The sequence below is a fragment of the Phascolarctos cinereus genome, unplaced genomic scaffold (genome assembly GCF_003287225.1).
Source record: "Phascolarctos cinereus isolate Bilbo 61053 unplaced genomic scaffold, phaCin_HiC Scaffold_4;HRSCAF=312, whole genome shotgun sequence".
NCBI classification, from domain to species: Eukaryota; Metazoa; Chordata; class Mammalia; order Diprotodontia; family Phascolarctidae; genus Phascolarctos; species Phascolarctos cinereus.
Window position 1 is genome coordinate 468,056,277 of NW_027555847.1, and position 25,585 is coordinate 468,081,861.

Sequence of the window (25,585 nt, forward strand, 5' to 3'; positions counted from 1 at the left end):
GAGAGGTGCCACAGGACTGAAGGACAGATGCTGTCTTCATTGGGGAAAAAAAATGTAAATAGGGTGAAATCTGCAAAGTACAGAATTTGATTTTGACTTCTGGCAAAATTCTACTGGAGAGATGGCATGTGAGCATTTAGAAAAGGAAATACGTATCATTTAGAGTCAGCATAGCTTCATCAAGAATAGATCGTGACAATCTTACTGGATTTACTTTTTAATCAGATTACCTAGTGCGTAAAATGAAGAGATTTGGGCTAGATAATCTTTCCCCAATCTTTCTAAGTATTTGGTTCCTTTCTTTAAGGTTAAAAAAAATTTAAAAAAAAACGCAGACCCCCTACATAATAGTCGTTGTATTACTAGTGCTGATGAGAAAGGTTAGGTTGTTTAGTGTATATATGGATTCCTGAAATTATAGCCCCACATGCAGCTACAACTACTGACTGGATTATAGTGAAGAGAATTGATGAAGTGATCAGATCCTTAAAATAGTCACTAATCTCTTAATTCAGACGGGGGTCTCTCGTGCAATATCCCAGGTATACATTTATGAATGCCATACCATGTCCTAAGTAAGGAATGACATATTATGTTAAAAGTAACATGTTTATCAAATTTTCAGGGTGGGGGGGAACTAACATATTGGATGATAACGTTCATATCTAAAAAAGAATGGGGAAGATGTGGCTAAATGGAATAAAATAGAGAACCAAGACACAGGAACGGCATGAAAACTAAAAAAAAGACAGTGTAAAGAAAGGGTAATGATATGCAGAACTCAACAAAAATGTTAACTGAGGAAAGGCCATTTGATTTGTCAATTAAGAGATTATTAAAGCTCCTGGGGAGGACCGAATGCGTGTGCAGGAGCTTGCGTGCTTGCGTAGGTGGTGTGTGCGAGCGTGCCTGCGTGCGTGGTGCGTGCCTGCTGAGCGGCCGGGAAGCTGCCAGTGATTGGGCTACGGAAGCCGAGAGGCTTCTTACGGGCGCCCTCCACAAAGGAGACTGGCTGCTGTCTACGCTGGAGGGGCAGGAAAGGGGACTTCTAGCTTTCGGGCTAGGAGAGGGCTTGAGCATTCTGGGGTCCCTTGGATGGCAGCGAGATGGAAGCGAAGGCCGGGCTCGACAAAACTACGAGGGCTGCGCTGTGGCCCAGTTAGAGCTTGTCAAGAAGCCGTACTGGGGGAAAAAATTCTGGAAGGAAAAATATCCCCATAAGCTATAGAAACTTCCAAGAAACAGGAGAATAATGATGCCAGTCTGGCTAGGGGCTGTAAGAATTTTCTCACAATCAAAGCCTTGCAGGACCTGTTGAAACAGGAAACACCAAATCCAGGAGTCCTTTTCCAACTAAAGGGAACCCCAGGAAAAAACCCAAAGCCCACCACCAAAGTGGAAGAAGTGCTTTTGAAAAGGAAGAACATGGTGATGCAGAACTACCAAAGCTGGCACGCAAAATAGTCCAACCCTCCTCCAAGGCCCCTGTTCTTTTAGGGTCTTTGAACAACGTAAAGGTTTCCCCTCATAAAAAAAGTTCAGTGAAACAAATGGCAGGGGCAGTGGAATGAAAACCAAGAGAAGAACAAATGGAGGCCTTCACCAGAAAATAAGTGACATCAAGCATGAGAAGAGGAACGTAGAAGAATTAGTTTTTCCTCTACCACCGGAATCAGACATTTGGTTTGATGATGTAGATCTTTGAAGATTTTGAAACTGCTGTTGGTCCAAGAAGCTGCAAAAATAGCACACCCCCCCCCCCCAAGACAAAACTGGGTCTGAAGGGAAGAAATCTGTCATTGGTGAAAGACATCCATGGCCAAAGCTGTAATCATGGATTGTGAGATGCTGGGAAGCAGGGGCAAATGGAAAAGAAAACATTCTTGCCTTGTGTTCATTGTGAACCAGTTTGGGAAGTTTGTTTGTGACAAGTACATCAAGCCAACAGAGAAAATGACTGATTATTGGATTTGGCCAGAGGACATTAAACATGGAGAAAAGTGCCAGTTGTTCAGAAGGAGGTAGCAGACCTGCTTAAAGGCAGTATTCTAGTTAGACATACCCTGCATAATGACTTTTTAAGAGTCTACTTCTTGATCATCCTCAAAAGAAGATCCAAGACATGAAGAAATATAAACATTTCAGGACACAAGTAAAGAGGTAAAATCATCTCTGAAATGGCTCAGTGAGAAAATTGACAGCTGTCAAGTCACTGTTCAATTCAAGATGCCCAGACAGCATTGAGCCTCTATAATGGTGAAAAAACATTGGAAAGGAACCATCAAAGACAAATATAAATTAGAAAGAGAGAAAACAACCAAACATAACTGAGCCCTCCTTGTCACCTTTTCTCTTTTTTTCTGATTGTATTCCTTGGAGTTGGCACAGATGAAATATTCCCAAAGATGGTAACTTTTTGGAGAAATTTTCAAACTTGTGGCTACAGGGGATGTGTGGTACTAAAGGGGAATTTGACCCTGTCCAGATACAGTAGCTCCTGCTCTGAAGCTCAGTTTCTTGTTTTTGTTCCTTTCCTGTTTTGCAGAAGTCATAGTTAATGTCAGAGGTGTAATTAGAGTGTGGGTGAGGGAATCTTTGTGGAAGGGTGACCTTTGCCCTGGGCACAGAGAGTGAAGACCAGGGATTGGTTCTGGGCTTCAGTGAAGCTGTGCAGCCCCCAAAAAGCCATCACCCAGCAGAATCAAATTTCATCACATGCAGTGATGTGATCACTTTCTGGACCAATAGGTCTGTGCACTTGTACAACAGAAGGCGTACACTGTATAACTGGCTTGTTAGTGGGATCACTGTCATCTTACTCTTCCTCTCTGTTCCGTTGAGCTATATGTGCAAAATGGTATCATGGACCAAGGTGGAGTTGAGTGTATGGGGGCATCAAAGGGTCCAGTGGACCCGGAGCAACCACAGTCAACTCAAATTCTGTAATTTATCTTGATGAAAATTGACTGGAGAAGCTAACAGACTTGAGTAATTCTTACCCTAATCAGTTGTTGCTGTCACAAGAACAGGAGAACATCTCATCTGTGGCTGGCAGACCACAGGTGGAGGCATACCTTCCCAGGAGACTAGTCTGAAAGACATTAGATAGTTTCTGCCCAAAATTTAAACTTCCATTTTTCTGAATTGGTGGTGTCTGAAAAGGATACTTAGTTGTTTTAAACTGAAGTGGGCCTGTAACTCTCTATTGTGGGAATAATTTGATCTCCCAGGATCCCCAAATCACATATAAATTACAATATTTGGATGATATAAATAATTTAAGAATTTAAGGCTGATTCTATCTAATCAAAGTGGCTTTTGGTTGTTCCACTGATAACCTTATTGTTAACGTAAACATCCTGAAGCATAACAAGCACTTCTAAGAATTGCATTCTTAGGAGTGGCTTAGGGTGTTGTTGTTGTTGTTTTTAAATAAACAATTTATTAACATTATGATATTTGAGCTTAAGAAAGCTATGTTTGATCACACTCTGAGACCAAAGGGTCAGCTTGATAGATGTGGTTCAGGAGACTGCCTCTGGACCTGCCTGAGAGTTTATTATTTTCCTAATAACAGGAGTTAGAAAGAGACAGACTGTGCTAATTAAAGTGTGCTAGGCTAGAGGACTGTTAGTTGTTCCAAATTTTCTGGGTGACAAAGCAAACGGGATTTTTTTTATCATGTAATTATACTGGGTGTATATTATCTGAAGTTAATGTTAGTTTGGAGAGAGAGAGAGAGAGAGAGAGAGAGAGAGAGAGAGAGAGAGAGAGAGAGAGAGAGAGAGAGAGAGAGAGAGAGAGAGAGAGGAAGGAGAGAGAGAGAGGAGAGAATAATTTGAAGAGCAGTTTCACTTGAGTGATGAGTTAGGAAACCAGATTTCAAGTGATTGAAAAGTAAGTTAGAGTAGAGAAGAAGGAAGCAAAGATTGTAGATAGCTTTTTGTAAGAGTTTGTTTGTGGATGTTAGGAGAGATACAGAACAATAGCTTAAGGGGATGGTGGAATTAAGTGAAGTTTTGAAGCACTGAAGAGAAGCAGAGAATATCTTTGGATAGGGAGAGATTAAAGATTACAGAGAAAGAGGACAGATGATTGTTGGGCAGTCTTCCAGAGGAGATGAATGAATGATTGAATGGAAAAGCATATATTAAAAACCCCTTATGTGTAAAGCACTGTGTTAAGTGTTAGGGATGCAAAAACAAAAACATGAGAAAGGACATGTTTAAAGGAACTTATATTTAAATTAAGACATATAAAATATAAACAGGAGTGGTGGCCAAGGAGAGTTTACAAAATTACAAGGTTGGCACACCTTTCCTGGAGCATTGGCAAAGTTGATTTTATTATAGATCTAGATCTGGTAAGTGCCTTAGGGAAGATAAAAAGTAAATGTGTGGCAAGGCTACTGGAGAGATGGTGACAGCGAGATGGAGTAAAGCATGGCTACAGCTGGACCTACAAGTAGTGAGTGACTGAGGCAACCATCAACCAGGGCAGCAGGCCCCCAGATCCACAGTTTGGAAGAGGAAGAAAGGGGTTAAGTACTCAAAGGCATGATTACTGGTCTGAGTAGCAAGGTGACTGGTATTGGATGGGGAGTGGCACAAGGCAGATGGATAAGCTCGTGAATACAAATAGAGAAGATGGTGTTGGCAAGGAGAATGGCCGTGTTTTCATCAGACTGGAATTAAGGAGTGAAAGAGCAATTATATGAAGGATATTTGAGATGCAGAATGGGGGGGGGATTAATGAGCTGATAGCAGAATATCTCTTTTTCTCAGTAAAGTATGAGGCAAGGTCTGCTCCGGAGAAATAGAGAAAGGGTTAGTGGGGCAGCTTTGAGGAAGGAAGAATAGCTTAGAAATAGCCATTATTGAGATGACAATAAAAAATCAATTACATGAGTAAAATGATTGTTCTGTTGTTGAGGCCCAGTTGACATTTACAGAACCTAAAATTTGTAGTCAGCCCCAAAAGGGAGTGCCACATTTTATGAAGGTCATTGACAAAATGTAAAGGATCTAGAAGCAAGTAGCCTAGATGGTTAGGGGACAAGAGGAAGTTATATGAAGACAGGATGAAGGAGCCAGGAATATTTTATCTGGAGAAAACTAGCCTCAGCAAGGACCTGTAGTTGTGTTCAAATAGGGTTATGATCTAGGATAGGAATTCGATTTTTATTCCTGCTTTGTGGCAAAGGACAGAGCTTAGAATAATGGATGAAAGCTGCAGAGAAGCAGATTTAGGATTAATGTGATGAAAATCTTCCTATCAATTAGAGCTATTCCAGAATGTAATAGACTGACATTGAAAGGCTTGGAATCTTTATCACTGCAGTTCTTTAAGGGAAGGGTCAATGACCTCTTATTAGGAATGTTTTTGAGAGTATATCTGATCAGATGAAAGTTAATCTAGAAGACCTATGAGCTCTCTTCCAACTCTGAGATTATATGATTCTAAAATCACCTGATTTTGTAGTGAGAAAGCAAAGAAAATGCATGCCTATCTTGGAATTTTTTTCTTTTCAAACTTGTTTTAGGAATATAAACAATACCACTGTTTGAGTTTGAAATAGAATAGCCAAGTTATTTATTTAAAACAAGAAACTAATTACATGACATTTTTTAAAGAAGTGCTGCCTTTAAATTATTTTAATTTACTTTTTTTTTTGTAGGAGTTCCAGGAGTTAATGCTTCCTGCTCTATTTAGTACCTTGTATCTGCACTCATAGATTTTGCAGATATTTATGGATTTTCTTTTATACAAAAATTCAACGCATATAGTTGAAAGCTGGGAGACATGAGATTGGAGTTCTTGTCCTGGTTCTTCCCTAATGATATGTATACCTTTAGGCAATTGATTTATTTTTTTCTGGGCATCAGTTTTGTGTTGTTGTTATTGATGAGTCATTTTAGTCATGTCTGACTCTTTGTGGCCCCATTTGGGATTTTCTTTGCAAAGATACTGGAGTGGTTTTTCATTTCCTTCTTCAACTTGTTCTATGGATGAGGAACTAAAAATAGGTGGGCAGTATATGTATATCAAGAATGAAGGATGGCTCCACTGTTTTGGTGATTTTTTCCCCCTTCTTCTCCAAAAAGATCCTCTACCAATCTTCTATTCTGGGACTGACCTTCTTTACCTTAGCCTTTTATAATCCCTGAGTTCTTTCAAGACTCAGCTCAAATGCCAATTTGGAATAGTGAGTAGAATGCTGGACTTGTACTTCGGAAGACCCGAGTTTAAATGCTGTTTTAGACACTTATTTTGTGAACCTGGGCAAATGACTCACCTCTCTTGGCCTCACTTTCCTCACCTGTAAAAGGAGGGTTGAACTTGATGATCTCTAAGGCCCTTTCTGGCTCTAAATCTATGGTTCTATGAACTATGATCTTGTAATTTTGTAAAAGGGTTGTCTTATTTCTCTTTGGTGCTAGTTCCTGATTCCCTCCCCTCTCTGTTTATCTTCTACATATTATGTATGTATCTTATATATCTATGCGTATACATACTTTCTTCCCCTTAGAATATGAGATTTTTGAGGACAGAGACTGCTTTCACTTTTTTTTTCTATAACCACAGTACTTAGCACAGTTATTGGCACATAGTAAGTGCTTAATAATTGCCTGTTGATTGATGGATGGATGGATGGTTTAAAGAAATACACAGGTTAGCAAGATAAAAAGTCATAGAGAGGTTTAGTTTTGTAATAGAGGGGGAAGTACCTGTGAGATCACAGATCTTTTGAAATATAATATTTAGAAGCCTTTATTAAGTACTTCCTATGTGCCATGCACTGTGCTGAGTGCTTTACACATATGTTCTCATATGATACAACTACCTTGGGAGACAGCTATTATTATTACTCAACTTTACAGTTGAGTAAACTGAGTCAGAAAGAAATTAATGACTTATCCAGAGTCACTCAGCTAGCAACAGTTTGAGGCCATATTTGAATTCAGGTCTTCCTGATTCCAGGTCCAGAGCTCTATCCACTGAGCCATATAGCTGCCAAATCATTGGTTAGTTGGCTCTTACCTTCTGTAGGATAAACTTAGTAATAGCCCCATGAACCCAGTGAAGGTTAGTCTTATTTAAGTTGATATTTTAAGATACTTAAAAATACATTAATTATGAGTGTGGACAGCTAGGTGGCACAGTGGATAGCGTGCTGGTCTTGGAATCAGCAAGATGCATTTTCCTGAGTTCAAATTTGGCCTCAGAGACTTACTAGGTATGTGACCCTGGGCAAGTCACTTAACCCTGTTTGCCTCAATTCCTCATCTATAAAATGAGCTGGAGAAGGAAATGACAAACCACTCTAGTATCTTTGCTGAGAAAACCCCAAATTAGAGAATTGGACATGGCTGAAAATGAATCAACAGCAGCAACAACAAAAAAATTGTGAGTGTAACTTAAAAATCAATATTACTGTTTTTTAAGACCTGGAAATAAAAATCTTCTGGACAAGTCAATTTATAAGTGGAATAGTACATGCCTGTGGACTGTCACCTATATTAACAAAAATACCATTGTCCTACTCTACCTGCTACATATCCACATTCATTTGTGCAGTGTATGCGCATTTCTAATGCTTCTTAGTCTAGAGATCTCCCAGCCCAAGCACCCACATCATCATTATCAATTAATACTTCTTCAGAGTCTGCAGTGTGCCTTTCAGTAGGTGCTGAATTGTGTTCTAGTTAAATGATCTGGGAAAGTATTGCCCCTTTGGCACCCAGCTATTGCTGTCACAGAAAATAAGCACATCAGGTATTCCTAATGCCATTTATCCAAGAACTGCATGGGCTAATCTGAAACTTGCTTAGTTTTTAAAAATCAGAAATGATCCAGTTTGTTCTAAATAGAAAGATCGTGAAACGTTAAATTGCTGCCCTCTTACTTTATACATCCCTCCCCAAAAGGAATCATACTTCAACAAAAGGGTATTGGTACACCAAGACAAATTTTCAAAAGGACCTTAACCTTGCCAACAAAATTATATCTGCCGGAGTCTGTGCAAATAATGACTATATTTGCATGGACAAATTGGGTAGTGAAAGGTCAACTCCCTGATTTGTGTACATAAGCATGGCTGTTGCATGACCGAAAGTTTCATGTGTAACTCCAGAGATCAGAATTGAGTACAAATGCTGCAAACTCACTCAGTGTCTGTTTATTACATGAGGCAAATTGGTAAAGAGATGTTAGGCTAGAGAAATGTTTTGGTCCAATTCACCCTCTTTTCATGAAATTTCAGAAGTCTGGCAAAGCCCTGACAGGTAATCTCTTAAATACTATGCCAAAATTCAAATAATAACACTGAAGCAAAGTATCCCTGTTAAATGCCTCCAGACTAATCTGGAAAGGTATTTATAGATTCTGATCTTTAATTACTGTGACATAGTTTCAAACTTTTAATGTTTTAGATGGAGGCTTAATTTTTGTAAATGATTACTCTTTTTAATATGATTTGTGTAGGATCTGTGCTTTTGTCAACAGAGGTAACTTGCAGACTAGGTAATCCTTCTGACCAGTGCATCTTACAATCTATGACACACCTGATTTGCCCAGGGTCACACAACTAATAAAGGTCAGAGGTGGAGTTTTGAACTAAGATCACTTTGTCTGAAAATCTGATACTATCCACTGTGCCTTATAGCATTTTCTCTACTGCTTACGGAATAGCAGAAAAGTAATCAAACAAACTAGCACTTATATAGCAGTTTAGGGTTTACAAAGCATTTTGTATTTGTTATATTGTTTGGTCCTCCAACCTGTGAGGGTGAGTTGAAAACCACTAGAAAGGGCAAAAAATAGGACACTAATCATCTCACTTTCAAGGCAAGCTAGGTGCACAGTGAATAGAGTGCTGGATTTTGAGTCAGAAAGACGTGAGTTCTAGTATGGCCTCAAAAACTTATTAGCTGTGTGACCCTGGACAAATCACTTATCCTTTCTCAGCCTTAGTTTCCTCAAAAGTAAGAAAGAGATGATAATAATACCTATATCCTGGGGTTGTTGCGAGGCTCAAATGAGATAATGTTTGTAAGTGCTTATCATGGTGCCAGACATATAGTAAGGGCTTAAAATTATTAGAGAAAGACAGAATCTCAGAGCTGGAAGGGATCTCAGAGGACACCAAGTCTAACCATACTTTAGCAAGAATCCTCCAAGAGAATACTCAGGAAGTGGTCATCCAACCATTGCTTAAAGAGGAGGAACCCCCTATTTTAAAAGTCAACCCATTCTACTTCTGGAGATCTCAATAGTTAGGGCTGCCAATTTGTCATTTTTCCTTAGCACAGTTTCATTAGATATATGAACACTTAAATATATATCTTTTAAGTGGATTGATTCTTTGTGTGTTTATTAATCTGCTTAGTTTTTCCCTCGATAAATGTAAATGTATTTTAACAACAAACATTTTTTAAGCACATACTACTTTCAGGGCATTGTGTTAGCTAGTTAGCAAACAATAAGAAAATGAAACAAACATTTTTTCCAAAGGTTCTTATAGTTTATTGTATGCAACCCATTGAATTCATCTTGTATATTATAAATAAGATGATTGATAATATTTTGAAATATGAACTAAGGAAGCAGCATACTACCAAGGAAGGGGCACTCACTAGTAGTCTATATGGTAGTTATGAAGGCCTGTACTTGTTATTAATTCACTTGGGTACTCTTTGTGCATGATTTTCCTTGTGGAAAAGCTATTAATTCCTGTGTAAGGGGTATTGTTTGGAAGACATAATAACATCTTAAAATTTATATAGCACTTCAGATTTTTCTAAGTATTTTCACATATGTCATTTGATTGTTACCAAGAAGGAAAAAAACTGGGTGCTGGAAATAATAGAAATCCTAGGGAAAAGGGATCGTTCCATCCTGGAATTTGTGGTAGGGAAGGAGAGAAAAGCCAGACTTAATTTAATATGCCCTCTAGACTTGAGGAGAGACTTCAAAGAGTTCAGTGAAAGTATAGCTAGGATCTCATGATCTAATATTCTGTGGGAGAGGTTAGCCCAGGAGGGACTGGAAAGCTTCCGAAGATGAAATTATGAAAAACAAAAAAAGAAACTATTTTGATGAAGAAGAGTGTGCTTCTCTAAATATATTGATGCAAATACACAATATAGGTTTTTACCATAAATACACACACACACACACACACACACACACACACACACACACACATGGAAGCAAAGGCCCATGATAGAAGATGAATACGAAATCATTATGTCATCCTCTAAGAAGAGTATGAGGAGAAATAAAGCTCAGAATAAACTCAGGCTGGCTAGGAAAGATAAGCACAAGATGGGAAAGGGTTGGATTTTAAAACGCTATATTGGGAGAGAGAAGAATATGAACGAAGAGAAAGGACTTCTGCTTGAAGTTAGTGAGATGAAAACCTATATCAGAAAGAAGTAAGGACTGCTCAATTAATTGTGATGCTTCTGTTTCCTCTGTCAAAGTCAATAATCTTTGTACTAGGAAAGACAAAAAAGGTAAAGAGAGCAATCCAAAACATGAGAGAAGCCAGATTTGGCCAGGAGTCATAGTTTGCTGACTTCTAAACTAGAATATCAGTATCTCCTTGCATCCTATCTTTAATCTGTTTGTAAGGTATCTCTCCCATTTTTGTGTCATCTACAAATATAATCATGTCATCTACACCTTCATGCACGCACGACATTGATAAAAATGTAAAATTGGAAAAGGCCAACTACAAATACATGGGGAACTCCACTAGACACTTACTTTAAAGTTAACATTGACTTACTATTTTGTTCTGTTCGTTCTAATTATACAGTCCACCTAATTGTACTGTAACAATCCACTTCTCTGTATTTTAAGGTTGATTTTACTTTCTAATAAGGGAAAACAAAACACAAAGGAGAGCTGGAAAGGAGGGAGAGGACAAAAAAGTACCTTTGAAATTCAGTAAAAATATATGTAAATGTATGTAAGATGGGTTTAAAAATCAACTTCATGAGTTTGAGATGAGGGAATTTTTGCTGAAAAAGATCTCAGAATTTTAGTAGAATACAAATTCCATACTGGAAAAAAGGTGTGAGAGAACAACAAAGAAATTTAAACAATCTCAGCCCACATGAAAAGGAGCAAAGTATCTAGGAATAGAGAGGTGATAGCCCTGTTGTCTTCTGCACTGAGCAGATCACCTCTGTAGTACCATAATAATTCTAGGAGCCATTTTTATAGATGGATTGAATAAGCTGAAGTGGAGATTGATGATGAAGCCAGGTTGTTGATGAAGGGCCTCAAGATCACACTGTTTGAAGGAAATGTGAACATTTAGGTTGGGCATGAAAAGATGTCATGGGACATGGTAGTGTCTGGATATTTACAAGGCTGTCATGTGGAGGAAACATTAGATATATTCTGTGTGGCCCCAGAGGGTAGAATAAAGAACAAGGACAGAAATTACAAGGAGGTAACAACTGCATTAATTAACAACAACAACAATGATAAAAACACAAAACTTTCCAACTGTTGGAAAGTAAATAGTTTGCTTTACGCCTTATGTTTCCTTGTACAGGAGATCTCCATACAAAGGCTAGGTGATGATTTTTCAGTGTGAAGTTATCTTCCTTCCATTCTAAATGCATTTTATTTTTACCTATTTATATACAAATTTTCTCTTCAGAATGTAAACTCCTTGAGGCCAGGGGTTGTTTTTTTTCCCCTTCTTCTTCAGCACATATCATAGTGTCTGGCATAAAGTAAGGACTTAATAAATGCTTTTTTATTGTTGATTGGCTCTTATTTGGGCATAGAAGGTAAGATAGCTTCCAACTCTGAGATTCTGTCATCTCATTTGAACCTCAGAACAAGTCTGTGAAGTAGCCAGCAGGACTGAGGCTACCATTTTGGATTGTCCAACATCATACTACTTCTAAGTAACAAAACAGAGATCAGTACTGAGGCCTTCTGACTCATGGTCCTGTGCAATTCCAGCCGTCTCTTCCACAGAATTGCAGTATTTCATTATTTGCAACAAGCACCTTTCTCCTCAGAAATACAGTATCACATTTCATTTGTCCCCTTATTCATATATTTAAACTTCTGTCACACTGAAAGCAACAAACACATTCTCCAATGGGCTAAAACATGAAGGACTTGCCATTTCATTGCTTGGTTTCAAACTATTGTTCTTTTGTCTTGCATTCCACTTCTAGACATCTTTAGACTTAGCAGAATACCTTCATAGCTCAGTGGAGAGCAATTATACTTAGAATTTTAAAATTATTATTACAAAAGTCTAGAAAAAAATAGGAAAAGACTTCTAGTTTCCTTTGTCAACACAGTGTTACAGAGTTTTGTCCTTTGCAGAGAGTTACCTGTGGCACATTACTTAATATGGTGCTTGATCAGATTTAAATCACAGTGAGTAATAAGGATCTTCAGCCTCCCTAAAGAGAATATTTATATAAAGCCATTGATCTGGATCTTAAGAAATGCTACTAGTTAGACTCCATATAACCATTGCAATCTATATTATGATGTAAATTTTTAGGCCGATGTTTTCATAATTTGGAGCATTTTTCATTAAAGACAATGATTCTTTTTATAAACTATTACAATTACTACAGAATTTCTAAATAAGAGGAATGTTTGTTCTATTAAACCTCAATACAAAAATGATGACCCATAAAACACAAGATAAAGCCCATTCCTTCATCAACATAAATTGCATAAAATAGCTACCATTTCCCCCCATCTAGCCAGGGAATTTAAATTAGATAAAGGGGGGGGAAATTTATAATGTATAGTACAACTTCATTGCCTCTTAATTTGCAATGGAAAGCAGGATTATCTGACTATATATTTTTAACCATGGTGGTAGCAGGAAGATGACTTCAAATTCAGAAACCTTCTGCTGTGCCACTATTCATTCAGGAATGTAAAAAAATAAGACTTTCAGTGGTGGACAGAGACATATATGCATATGTGCAGGCACATGCACACACATAAAATTGTAATTGCAATGTACATAAAGCCTGTCAAAGCTCCAATTTCCAATATTCTAATGAATATCAAAAGAGTCCAGTACTTCTGACTTTGACAAATTGCAGATGAGGTTTTATTCATTAAGAGGGGCTGCTAATGTTTATTTAAATGTAATTTACTGTTGCATTATTGATTAGCTACTGCAAAATTATCTTACAAGGAGCACGTGTGGCAAGAAGATTTCAGGTTGAGAGAGGATTTATCTAGGGAAGGCCTGTAGGCTTGATTTAGGCCCTAGGACACGAGAGTTTTAATTTATCTGGAAAGAAAGGCCTGGTGGAAGGTTTGCTTTGTTTGCATTTAGACAGCAGATGAAAGGGGTTTTGATGTTGAGCTGGGAGAAAATGGCTGCCACTCTCGTTATTCACGCAGAGAATTCAGCAAAAGAAAAAAAATCTGTTACGGGGGCAAGATAAAACAAGTCTTTTCTTCTCTGCAAATCATTTTTAGAATCAGAATATATGGCTCTTGTTATCTTCCTGAGAAGAAATAATAAAAAAAAATGTTACCCGTTATCTCAAATCTTTAAAAAAAAATTCCATATTGCATTCATTATTAAGCCTTCACTTTCTATTTGGTCTGCATACATTCTGCAGGGTCGTCCTGTCTGAAGAGCCTTGAAGTGTGAATGTAACCCTAAAATAAGAGCTAATGCTGGACTTAAAATGTTTTAATGAAAACGGAATAAGCCATGCTTTCATATACTCTTTCTGACAAGCTATAGGGAAACTAGTATTTAGTCAGAAAGCCCAATAAGTGCTCTAGTAATGTATCAGTGATTCAGAAGGTTAGCTGCATCTACCTTAAGAGGTAGGCTTTTCCTGCACTTGTTTACTCAAGCCCCGTCATTAGGAATAAATTAATAGTGTAAGGCAAAGTCATGACACTGCTCTGCCTAACAACACTTTATACATCCTGAAGGAGCTCTGTTTATGCCTACATCAGGCTCGCTATATCCCACTCAAAGCAGGGAATGAGGACAACAGAGAAAATTAGTGTTCAGAGTGAGTGAATAGAACGCATGGAGGAATATACCCGGGGTATAAATAGATTTTGTTCATCAGTTGAATAAATATTTTAATTCTCTTGCAGCCTTGCCAATCGCCTGCCAAGTCATGATTTATGCCTTGCAAGTTATTATAGAAAATTATTTTATTTATTTGACTACCAGCATAACTAGGGTAGGAATCAAGTTTTGGAAATTTCTCATTTTCCCTTTGTATTGGTTGAGAAGTGCATACTGGGAAAGAAACAGCCCAAAAGAATTTAGTTAAAATGTTTTGGAGCTTCCTGTCTTTTTGGGGATTCATTAGAATTCTATAGTGCATTAAATAAAAAAATTCAAATAGATGTCAATGTGCCAAGAGAATGTGGGAAATGTCTCAACTAATAAGTAAATAGTTTAGATGAGATACCACAAGTAATCATATGATACCTAAATCTGGACCAACCCATCCCTAAACATTATTTATTCAGAAGACACTTTAGCTCACTTATTCTATTTAAAAAAAATTCTAAAAAAAGATCCAGACAGGATTCTGCATTTAAAATGAAGCTTAAAAAACTTTGTGAGATTTGGGTCCACAAATGCGAGTGACAGCAACAAGAATTATGTTTTCCTTTGGGGTTTACACCAGTGGTGACATTGTGATGATGACGGAGTATCAATTCTGACAACCTGAAGGTGAATTACTTAGCCCACATTTCAGGTCTGCCAGAGTGGGATATTGCCATGAATTTATTTACGAAAGTCAAAAGCAGTTGCTGGGGTTTAGCACTGACTCATGCAATCACAACTAACAACTCCATGAGTTTGAGTCTGTTGTTATGGTTTTCTGTGCCTTTCTCAGGTTCTTATTTCTCCTTAAGTTGATTTCTTCCTCTGTTCTGTTCTCAAGTAGCCTCTTGCTATTTTTCCTCTTCACCTTCAGTTCTTGGCAAACAGCACGGCACTTAACAAAGAACACTCAACTCTAGAACAAGAGCAATTAAAAAGTAAAGCAAACTTGAAGGTACATTTTCTGAGTCATGCAGACTTAGGTGTTGCTCTGTTAAAAAAAAAATTAAGTATTTAAAATCTTGTTTTGTCTTTCAAAGGTGAATTTGGATATACATTTGGACACCCAAGTAAAACTACAGAGAACAAGGGATCAAGTGAGGCAGTTGAAAAAGAGAGATTTATTTAAAATGCTGTAAATGAAACATGATGTGTAAAATTATGCTTTGTTTTATTAGGAAAGGAAGAAACTTGAAGTATTTAATACTAGGTTATCTAGATTGAAGTCTAAATTTTTAAAGACCCCTATCATTTCACATATGCAAGTGTTCTAGAATGAAATAGGTGGTCAAGAGGCCAAATTAGAAGTTATTTGCTCAAGGAAATCTGTAATGATTGGCCTATGTACTCATAGCCTAAAACAAAAGCAGACCATATAGACATCAGTCAGTGACTTTAATGAAAAGCAGAATCTAGACCCATTTTCTTTTCTTCCTTCTTTCATCCATCCATTCAACAAGCATTTATTAAGCACTTGTTCTCTGTCACACACTCTGCTAGGGCCAGGGGAAACAAAGACAAACAACAATAATAACAAAAACCAGAACTTGCCCTCAAAGAGTTCATGTTCTACTGCGAAGTAAAATTGTGTAGTAAAATTCACCCAGCATTGAAAATGCCAGTCAGGAAACATGGCTCCCTCCACTTATGTAGTAGTGTGTAAAACCACACCAGGTTCCAGTGGAAGCCTAGTTGCACATCAATAAGTTAATGCAAAGTAAGAAGTATCCCAAAAGTCTCAGCACAATTTTATGCTATTAAAGCTTAAGCCATTAAATTTTAAAGCCACACTGAGAATTTTGGGATCCAAATTCAATTCAAAGTAGTATGGGATGAGTAGGGATCCTAAAAAATGGGGGAGGGGGATTGAAAAATGCCTTGGGTAGGAGGTTGAAGGAAGCTAGAAAGTGTAAGAGGCTGAGGCGAGGGTGGGGTATCTGCATTTCAGGCAAACTTCATGCAAAGGCCTAGAGAATTTTGTATGGATGTCTTAAAAGCAGAGGCCTCTGTTCTTCATAACATTTTTTCAGGTTTTGCGAGATTATGAAACTTTCTGTATTGTTTTTCACTGTCCGTGGTGTGCATCATTAAATAGCCAAGGTGTATATATATTCCTTCAACATTACTAAATGTTTTTGCTTCAAAAATACTCTGAAAAGCACCCTCTCTTATAAGACCCTGAAAGGAACAAAGTCAGAATAAAATTGCTACATTTTGTTTCAATATCTCTAGGATATAAACCCGCTCCTCCTCCACCCCTTATTAATTTGGTCTTTACTTAAGGGTTTGACCAGAAATGTGAGTGTTTGCGATTCTACTTACACAATTGTAGGGAATAGAAAAAAACATTATTTAACTGATGGCATAACACTTGGTAGAACTTAGTATGGCGTGAGATTAACTGGTTGATGTATTTCGGCTCCTTATAAGGTGTCCACAAGGAAAAGATCAGAAGTCAGAATAACGTCCCAGGGAAATAACAGAAGCAGTGTCCTATCTACTTGACCACTTCTCTGTCTCCTTTACTAGAGCTTCTTGAAGTCACACTTGCTAACACTAGGATATACCACAGTAATCTGTCATGGGGCCTCTTCTCTTTTTCCTCTATTTTAATTCTCTTGGTGATCTTATCAGTTCTCATAGATTCAGTTATCATCAATGATTATCAGACCTACTTATTCACCCTAATCATTTTGCTGACCTCCGGTCTCACATCTTCAAATTCTTATTGGACATCTCAGAGTAGATATCCTGCAAACTTCTTAAACTCAGCGTGTCCAAAACTGAACTCATCGTTTGTCCCCCAAAACCTTCCCCACTTTTTAACTTTCATATTACTGTCAAGGCTACCATTATCCTCTTAATCACCCATATTGGTGACCTAATGTCATCCTTAAGGCAGTATTCTCTCTTTCTCACCACCTATATCCAATCTGTAGCCAAAGCTTGTCAGTTTTAGCTTAGTAACATCTCTCATATATGCCCCCTTCTCTCCTCTGACATTGCCACCACCCTGGTACAGGCCCACATTGCCTCATACTAGGATTATTGCAATAGTCTGCTTATTGGTCTTCCTGACTCAAGTCTCTTCTCACTACAGTCCATTCTCCACTCATCTGTCAGATTTATTTTCCTAAAGTAGAACTGTGACCATGTCACCCCATCCTCATTCAGCAAACTCCAGTGATTCCCTATCACCTCCACCTTCAAATATAAGATCCTCTGGTATTGAAAGCCCTTCATAAACTGCCCCCTCTCTTTGCTGTATTTCCAGTTTTCTTAGAATTTACCCATCCAGTCTCCTCCCCATGACTGGTTTCCATGCTCTCCTTGAACAAGATACTCCATAATCCCACTGGATATCCTCCAAGCCTGGAATTCTTTTCCTCCTTTCTGCTTCCTGACTTCTTTGTCTTCCTTCCAGTGTGAATTAAAATCCCACCTTCTAGAGCAAGCCTTTCCCAATTCCCTTTAATGCTAGTGCCTTTGCTCTGTGTTTATCTCTAATTTATCCTGTATACTTTGTTTATATGTGTGTTTTCATGTTGTCTCCCCCATTAAGTATGAACTTCTTCAGAGCAGGTTCTATTTTGCGTTTTTTTTCTATCCCCAGTGCTTAGCACAATGTCTCACACATGGTAGGTGTTTTATAAATGATAGTTGACTGAGTAAGCTCCAGAAATTTATGGAAGGGGTTCTCTAAGATTCCGCTAATCTTTTTCTTCATGGCTAACCAGAGCTCTGTTGAATCCAATTCGGGTTAGCAGAAGGTAGTAAAAAGTTGAATGGGAGTATAGGTGAGTGCCGAAGTCAATGTCAAATGCCCTCAACTATGCCCCAACCAACCAGGAAGATGACTTCATTGCACAGTAAAACAGTAAGGGAATGGATGGACAAGTGGCTTTATTTTCTCAGGAAAGTAAGAAATTTGAAATATCTAATGCTATGTTATCTAGATTCAAAAATACATTTTTAAAGAGCCCTATGATTTTACACATGCAAGTGTTCTAGAATGAAATAGGTGGGGATTGTGATGGAGCATTGCTATATGTAATGGGATAATGCTATAAAAAATGATTAGTAGGATGATTTCAGAAAAACCTGAAAAGATTTACATGAACTGATGCAGAGTGAAGTGAGCAGAATAAGGAAAACATTGAACACAGTAACAATAATATTATATGATGAGCAACCATGAATGACAGCTATTGTCAAGACAATCTCAAAAGACTCATGATGAAAAATGCTATCCGCCTCCAAAGAAAGAACAGATGGTGGGTAAATATAGACTGAAGCATATTCCTTCCTTCCTTCCCTAAAGAATATCATGTGCCAGGTACTATGTTAAGCACTGGACATATAAATATAAGTAAAAATATAGCTCCTGCTTTCAAGGAACTTGCATTGTAATAGGTGGAGAAAATATGTAAAAGGGAGCGAAAATATATTGGTAGAGGGAGTGGTATGAGAGATGAATATTGCAGAGTGAAAAGGCATCAGATACTGAGGGAAGTTCCAATTTGAGAGAGCTGCTGAGTCATGGTGGCAAAGCCATTGCAGTAAGAAATATATTGGAAGGGTTGGAGAGTTGGGAGGAATGGAGTATGGCTGGCCTGAACACATCAAAAAATAGGGAGCCCAGAAAAGTCTTCATTGTTGGGAGAAAGCTTCTGAGTATAGAAGAGAGGTATTATAGGATGAGGAGGTGCCAGGTCAGGAAAGGGTTAAAAGAGCAGCGAAGTCATGGGAGATGCTTCTAATGTGTTTCCTACTGTTAATGTAGCGTGGTGTAATGGAAAGTATACTTACCTGGGAACTGGAAGGCCTATATCTGAGTCCTAGCTAACTCACCTTCAATGGGCATTCATTAAACACCTGCTGTACATAGAGCACAGGGCTGTATAGGGGGAAATAAAAAAGTTTGTAGAAGTTCCTATTTCCCTCCATCTTACTTTTACTATAGAAAATGAATAAAACTCAAAGGCAGTCCAATGTAATACCCAACACAAAATTAATGTATTGGAGAATGAATAGTGAAATGCTATGTGAAAGTCCAAGAGAGAAGGTTGTTACTGATGGGAGAAATCAGAGAAACCTTCATGGAGGAAGTGTCATTTGATTGTTCTTTAAAGCAGTGACAGCAAACTCAAATAGAAACAGACTTTTGTGGGCCTCATGCTGACTTATTTATTTACTTAATAGTTCAAACATTTAGAAAATGACAGATTAACATTATGTTGTAGTATATTTTATTAAACATTTCCCAATCATATTTTAATCAGGATTGGACTTCAATTGGGAATATTTTTGGTTAGTGACTGGACCACAGATTTAACACCTCTGCTTATAGGCATTTAACAGCTGAAGATGGGGAGATGTAAGACATAGGGAATATATGAGTAAAGGCACAAATCTGTGAAACTGTAAGGAAACCTAAGTTAGAGGAAAAAATGTCAGACTTGGTTGCAAAAGACGTGGCACTGAATTCTGGTTCTGCTGCTTACTAACTAGGAACCATAGAGAAGTTTTTTTTTTTAATCTTATAAATTGTTTCGTGCATACAGGATCTTTTCATATTTCTTTGATCACTCTTGGATACAGACTTAGCAATAGTATAGGTAGACTAAAGTATAAAATAGCAAATTACTTTTCTAAATGATGTGTTCATTCTCAGGTCCACACCAACAATACATCAGTGTGATTATTTTCCCATAGATCCTCCAACATTTATCATTTTCTCTTTTTGGTCAATGTGTGTTATGTGGTCAACAGATTTGATGGGTGTTATGTGGAACCTCAGAGTTTTTCTAATTTGCATTTCTTTAATTAATAATGATTTGGAACATTTTTTTCCCCATAGAACTAAAGATATCCTGGTTTTTCTCTCTTGAGAAGAAAACATTTATCAATTGGTGAAGTAGTCTTATTAATATAGATTCGAAATAGTTCATTGTATATTTTGGAAACAAGACCTTTATCAGAGAAATTTGCAGCACAAAAATTTTTCCCTCATTATTTCCCTTTTAATCTTTATATGATTTGTTTGTATAAAAACTTTTAAAATTTTATATAATCAAAAATATCCATCTTATCTTCTAGTCTGTTCCTTATTTGGTCATGAAATTTCCTTCTATTTATATGTATACATATATGTATATGATAATTATGTTTTCCATGTTTCTCTAATTCCTTTATGATGTGGACTTTTAAATTTAGGTCATGTACCCATTTGAATCCTTTGTATAAAGTATACTGTGTTGGTCTAAATCTGATTTCTTCTAAACTACTGTCCAATTATCCAGGCAGTTTTTGTCAAAGAATGAGTCCTAACCCTGTAGTTGGGGTATTTGTGGGATATTTCATAGTAGGGTATGAAATACATTTGCTTCATTACATTTTATGCCTAATATGTTCCATTGATCAATCTCTTTTTAACTAGAACTGAATTGTTTTAATGATTAATGCTTTGTAGTTCAGTTTGAGATCTGGCACTGCTAGGCCCCTTTGTTCCCATTTATTATCATTATTTCTCTTGAGATTCTTTACCTCTTTTTTCTTCCATATGAACTTCATTTTTCTCTTTTCTAGTTTTATAAAGTAATCATTTGGTAGTGTGATTGGTATGGAATTGAATATGCAAATTGATTTAGTAGCATTGTAATTTTATTATATTGGCTTATCCTACCCACAAGCAATTAATATTTTCTCAATTATTTAGGTCTGTCTTTGTTTCTGTAAACATTTGTTTGTAGTTGTATTTATATAATTCTTATGTTTATTTTGTAACTCAGAATCCCAAGCATTTTATACTTTTGGTAGTAATATTAAATGCAATTTCTATCTCTTCCTGATAGATTTTATTTAGCACTATATAGCAACTCTGATGATTTGTATGTATTTACTTTATGTGCAACACATTTATTGAAGTTATTATTTCAATTAATTTAAATTGATTCTTTAAAATTCTGGAAGAAGCAAATATCACCTGAACTTCATTTTCATCTAATTTAGTGAAAAGAGTGCAGAACATACAAACATATAAAAAGTTTGGTTTAGAAATGCATTCAATTCAATGAAGATACAGGTAGAAATGAGAAGAGGGGAAAGTGGAATACAGGAGAGATTAGATTTAGGAAAGGATTAGTCATAGGTAAAAAGAAAAACAATAACTAAAGCTTTGATAGGGGTTTGTGAAGAGATGGTTAAAAGGGAAAAAAAAAGAATGGGCAATAACTTGAAATAAACAAGGGACAATGAAGTATAGAGGAGCAAAAGTATATGAAGATAGTAGGGGGAAACAACTGGGAATTTCAATGGAATGAACCCATAAGATGGAAGAGGTTAGCAAAATGGATTAGTAAGCAAAATCCAACACTGTTTTTTACAAGAAATATATTTGAAATATAAAGACTCACATAGAATTAAAATAAAGAATAGAAGTAAAATCTGTTTTTGATATTTTAATATTCAATGTATGGCCTAATATTTATTTTCTTGGTTTCTAATAAATAGGCGTTTCCAGTTTTTTTCTGATTACGTCAGTGTGACAATGTAGATTTTCATGCACCTCTTCTCATATGTAATGGGAGGAATTAATATATCAAACTACTATAAACATCATGTGTTCTCTTGTTTCCAAAAAAAGAAACAAAAATTAATCTTTGAAATTATCTATTTTCATTCATATCATTAGTCATTAGTGATCTATACAAAGTACAACTTCAACTAAAGAAAAAAACCAAGATTAAGTCGAAATAGAATATTTACAGAAATGAATAGAAAAATATTAATTTAGCCCTTGATTATAGAAGTGCATTTTCATGATATAGCAATATTATTCAATGTTTGTGAATGTACAGTTTCAAGATTCTTGGAAACCCTTTCACTGGACACCTTTAGGCTAAGTCTAGATGAATTTCTGTATGTTGGAGATGTGACTTTTATTCATGAATGAGTTGAACTAGGTGACTTCTGAGGTTTTTTCTACCTTTGGGATTCTATAATTAATCTGGGCTAATGAGGTTTTGCCTCAGTTTCCTTATATGTAAAACAAGTTGGAAAAGGAAATGGCAGACCATTCCAGTATCTTTACCAAGAAAACCCCAAATGGGATTAGGAAGGGTCAAGCACATTTGAAATGACTGAACAACAATAACAACAACAAAGTGAGATTTCACTGTAGCATCTTACATACTAAAAAGCTGAAATACTGTTTTTTAAAAAAATTTTATTAATTTATTTTGATTTGTCAACAATCATTTCCATATGCTTTTGAGTTGAAAATTTTTCTCCCCCTTCCTTCCCCCCCATCTTCCCCAAGAGGGCTCATAATCTGATATAGGCTTTACATTTATATTCCTATTAAACATGTTTTCACATTAGTGAAGTTGTAAGTAAAAATTAAAACCAATAGGGGGAATCATCAGAAAGATGAAACAAAACTCAACGGAAGGTAAAAATAAGTAATAGTGATTCAATTTCCATAGTTCTTTTTTTGGATGTGGACAGCATTTTCCATCCCAAGGCTTCTGGAGATGTCTTAGATCCTTGTAATGCTAAGAAGGGCTCAGTTTAACAATATTAGTCATTGCATAACGTGACTGTTATTGTGTACAAAGTCCTCTTGGTTCTGCTCACTTCACTCAGCATCAGACCATAAAGTGTTTCCAGGTTTTTCTGAAGTCCGCCTGTTCATCATTTCTTGTAGCACAATAGTATTCCATTACATTCATATGCCACAACTTGCTTAGCCATTCCCCAATTGATGGGCATCCTGTCAATTTCCAATTCTTTGCCACCCCAAAAAGAGCTGCTATGAATATTTTTGTACATGTGGGTCCTTTTCCCATTTGTTTGATCTCTTTGGGATATAGCCCTAGAAGTGCTATTGCTGGATCAAAGGGTATGCACATTTTTGTAGCCCTTTGGGCATAGTTCCAAATTGTTCTCCAAAATGGTTGGATCATTTCACAACTCCACCAACAATGTATTAATGTTCCAATTATCCCACATCTTCTCCAACATTTATCATTTTCCTGTTTTGTCATGTTGGCCAATCTGATAGGTGTGATGTGGTACCTCAGAGTTGTTTTGATTTGCATTTCTCTAATCAATAAGATTTAGAGCATTTTTTCATATGACTATAGATGGCTTTAATTTCTTCATCTGAGAACTGTCTGTTCATATCCTTTGACCATTTATCAATTGGGGAATGGCTTGTGTTCTTATAAATTTGTCTTAATTCTCTATATATTTTAGAAATGAGGCCTTTATCAGAGAGACTGGTTGTAAAAATTCTTTCCCAATTTTCTACCTTCCTTCTAATCTTAGTTGCATTGGCTTTGTTTGTGCAAAAACTTTTCAATTTAATGTAATCAAAATTATCCATTTTGCTTTTCATAATGTTCTCTATCTCCTGTTTGGTCATGAATTCTTCTGTTCTCCATAGATCTGATAGGTAAACTATTCCTTGTTCTCCCAGTTTACTTATGGTATCAGCCTTTATATCTAAGTCCTGAACCCATTTTGACTTTATTTTGGTATATGGTGTGAGATTTGGGTCTATGCCTAGTTTCTGCCATACTCTTTTCCAGTTTTCCCAGCAGTTTTTTTCAAAGTTTTTATCCCAGAAGCTGGGGTCTTTGGGTTTATCAAATAATAGATTACTATAGTCATTGACTACTGTGTCTTGCATATTTAACCTATTCCACTGATCCACCTCCCTATTTCTTAGCCAGTACCAAGCAGTTTTGATGATTGCTGCTTTATAATACAATTTAAGATCTGGAATTGCTAGGCCACCTTCCCCTGCATTTCTTTTCATTAGTTCCTTTGATATTCTGGACCTTTTGTTTTTCCAAATGAATCTTGTTATTATTTTTTCTAACTCTATAAAATAATTTTTTGTAGTTTGATTGGTATGGCACTGAATAAGTAAATTAGCTTAGGTAGGATTGTCATTTTTATTATATTAGCTTGGCCTACCCATGAGCAACTGATGTTTTTCCAATTATTTAGATCTGATTTTATTTGTGTGAAAAGTGTTTTGTAATTGTGTTCATAGAGTTCCTGGGTTTGTTTCAGGAGGTAGACTCCTAAATATTTTATAATGTCTACAGTAAGTTTAAATGGGATTTCTCTTTCTATCTCTTGCTGTTGGGCTTTGTTGGTAATATATAGAAATGCTGATGATTTATGTGGGTTTATTTTATAGCCTGCAACTTTGCTAAAGTTGTTTATTATTTCAAGTAGTTTTTTACTTGATTCTCTAGGATTCTCTAAGTATATCATCATGTCATCTGCAAAGAGTGATAGCTTTGTTTCTTCTTTGCCTATTCTAATGCCTTCAATTTCTTTTTCTTCTCTTATTGCTAAAGCTAACATTTCCAGTACAATATTGAATAACAGTGGTGATAATGGACATCCTTGTTTCCCCATCTTATTGGAAATGCTTCTAGCCTGTCCCCATTACATATAATGCTTGCTGAAGGTTTTAGATAGATGCTATTTATTATTTTAAGGAAGACTCCATTTATACCTATGCTTTCTAGTGTTTTTAATAGGAATGGGTGTTGTATTTTATCAAAAGCTTTTTCTGCATCTATTGAGATGATCATGTGGTTTCTGTTGGTTTTGTTGTTGATATGCTCAATGATGCTGATAGTTTTCCTAATATTGAACCAACCCTGCATTCCTGGTATAAATCCTACCTGGTCATAGTGTATTATTCTTGTGATAAGTTGCTGCAATCTATTGCTAGTATTTTGTTTAAAATTTTTGCATCTATATTCATTAGAGAAATTGGTCTATAATTTTCTTTCTCTATTTTGACTCTTCCTGGTTTAGGTATCAACACCATATTTGTATCATAAAAAGAATTTGGTAAGACTCCTTCTTCACCTATTTTCCCAAATAGTCTATATAGTATTGGAATTAATTGTTCTTTAAATGTTTGATAGAATTCGAATATAAATCCATCTGGCCCTGGAGATTTTTTCCTAGGGAGTTCATCAATGGCTTGTTCAATTTCTTTTTCTTAGATGGGGTTATTTAAGTGTTTTACTTCCTCTTCAGTTAATCTGGGCAAATTATATTTTTGTAAATATGTATCCATTTCACTAAGATTGTCAAATTTGTTGGCATATAGTTGGGCAAAATAATTCCTAATTATTGTTTTAATTTCTCTCTTCCTTGGTGGTAGCTTCGCCCTTTTCATTCTTGATACTAGTAATTTGGTTTTCTTCTTTCTTTTTTTAAATTAAATTAACCAAAGGTTTATCTATTTTATTGATTTTTTCATAAAACCAGTGAAGTACTGTTGTATCTTCTCTCTCACTTATCTTTGCAAATTTTGTATGGTTAGGGGCAGTTAGGTGGCATAGTGGATAGAGCTCTGGCCTTGGAGTCAGGAGGATCTGAGTTTAAATCTAGCCTCAAACACTTGATACTTCCTAGCTGTGTGACCCTGGGCAAGTCACTTAACCCGGT

The 25,585-nt window shown here is 36.5% G+C and overlaps 1 pseudogene; it reads left to right on the forward strand.

Moving 5' to 3' along the window:
• Positions 1–790: 790 nt before the first annotated feature.
• Positions 791–2,331, forward strand: LOC110219037 (RNA exonuclease 4-like; annotated as a pseudogene).
• Positions 2,332–25,585: the final 23,254 nt, after the last annotated feature.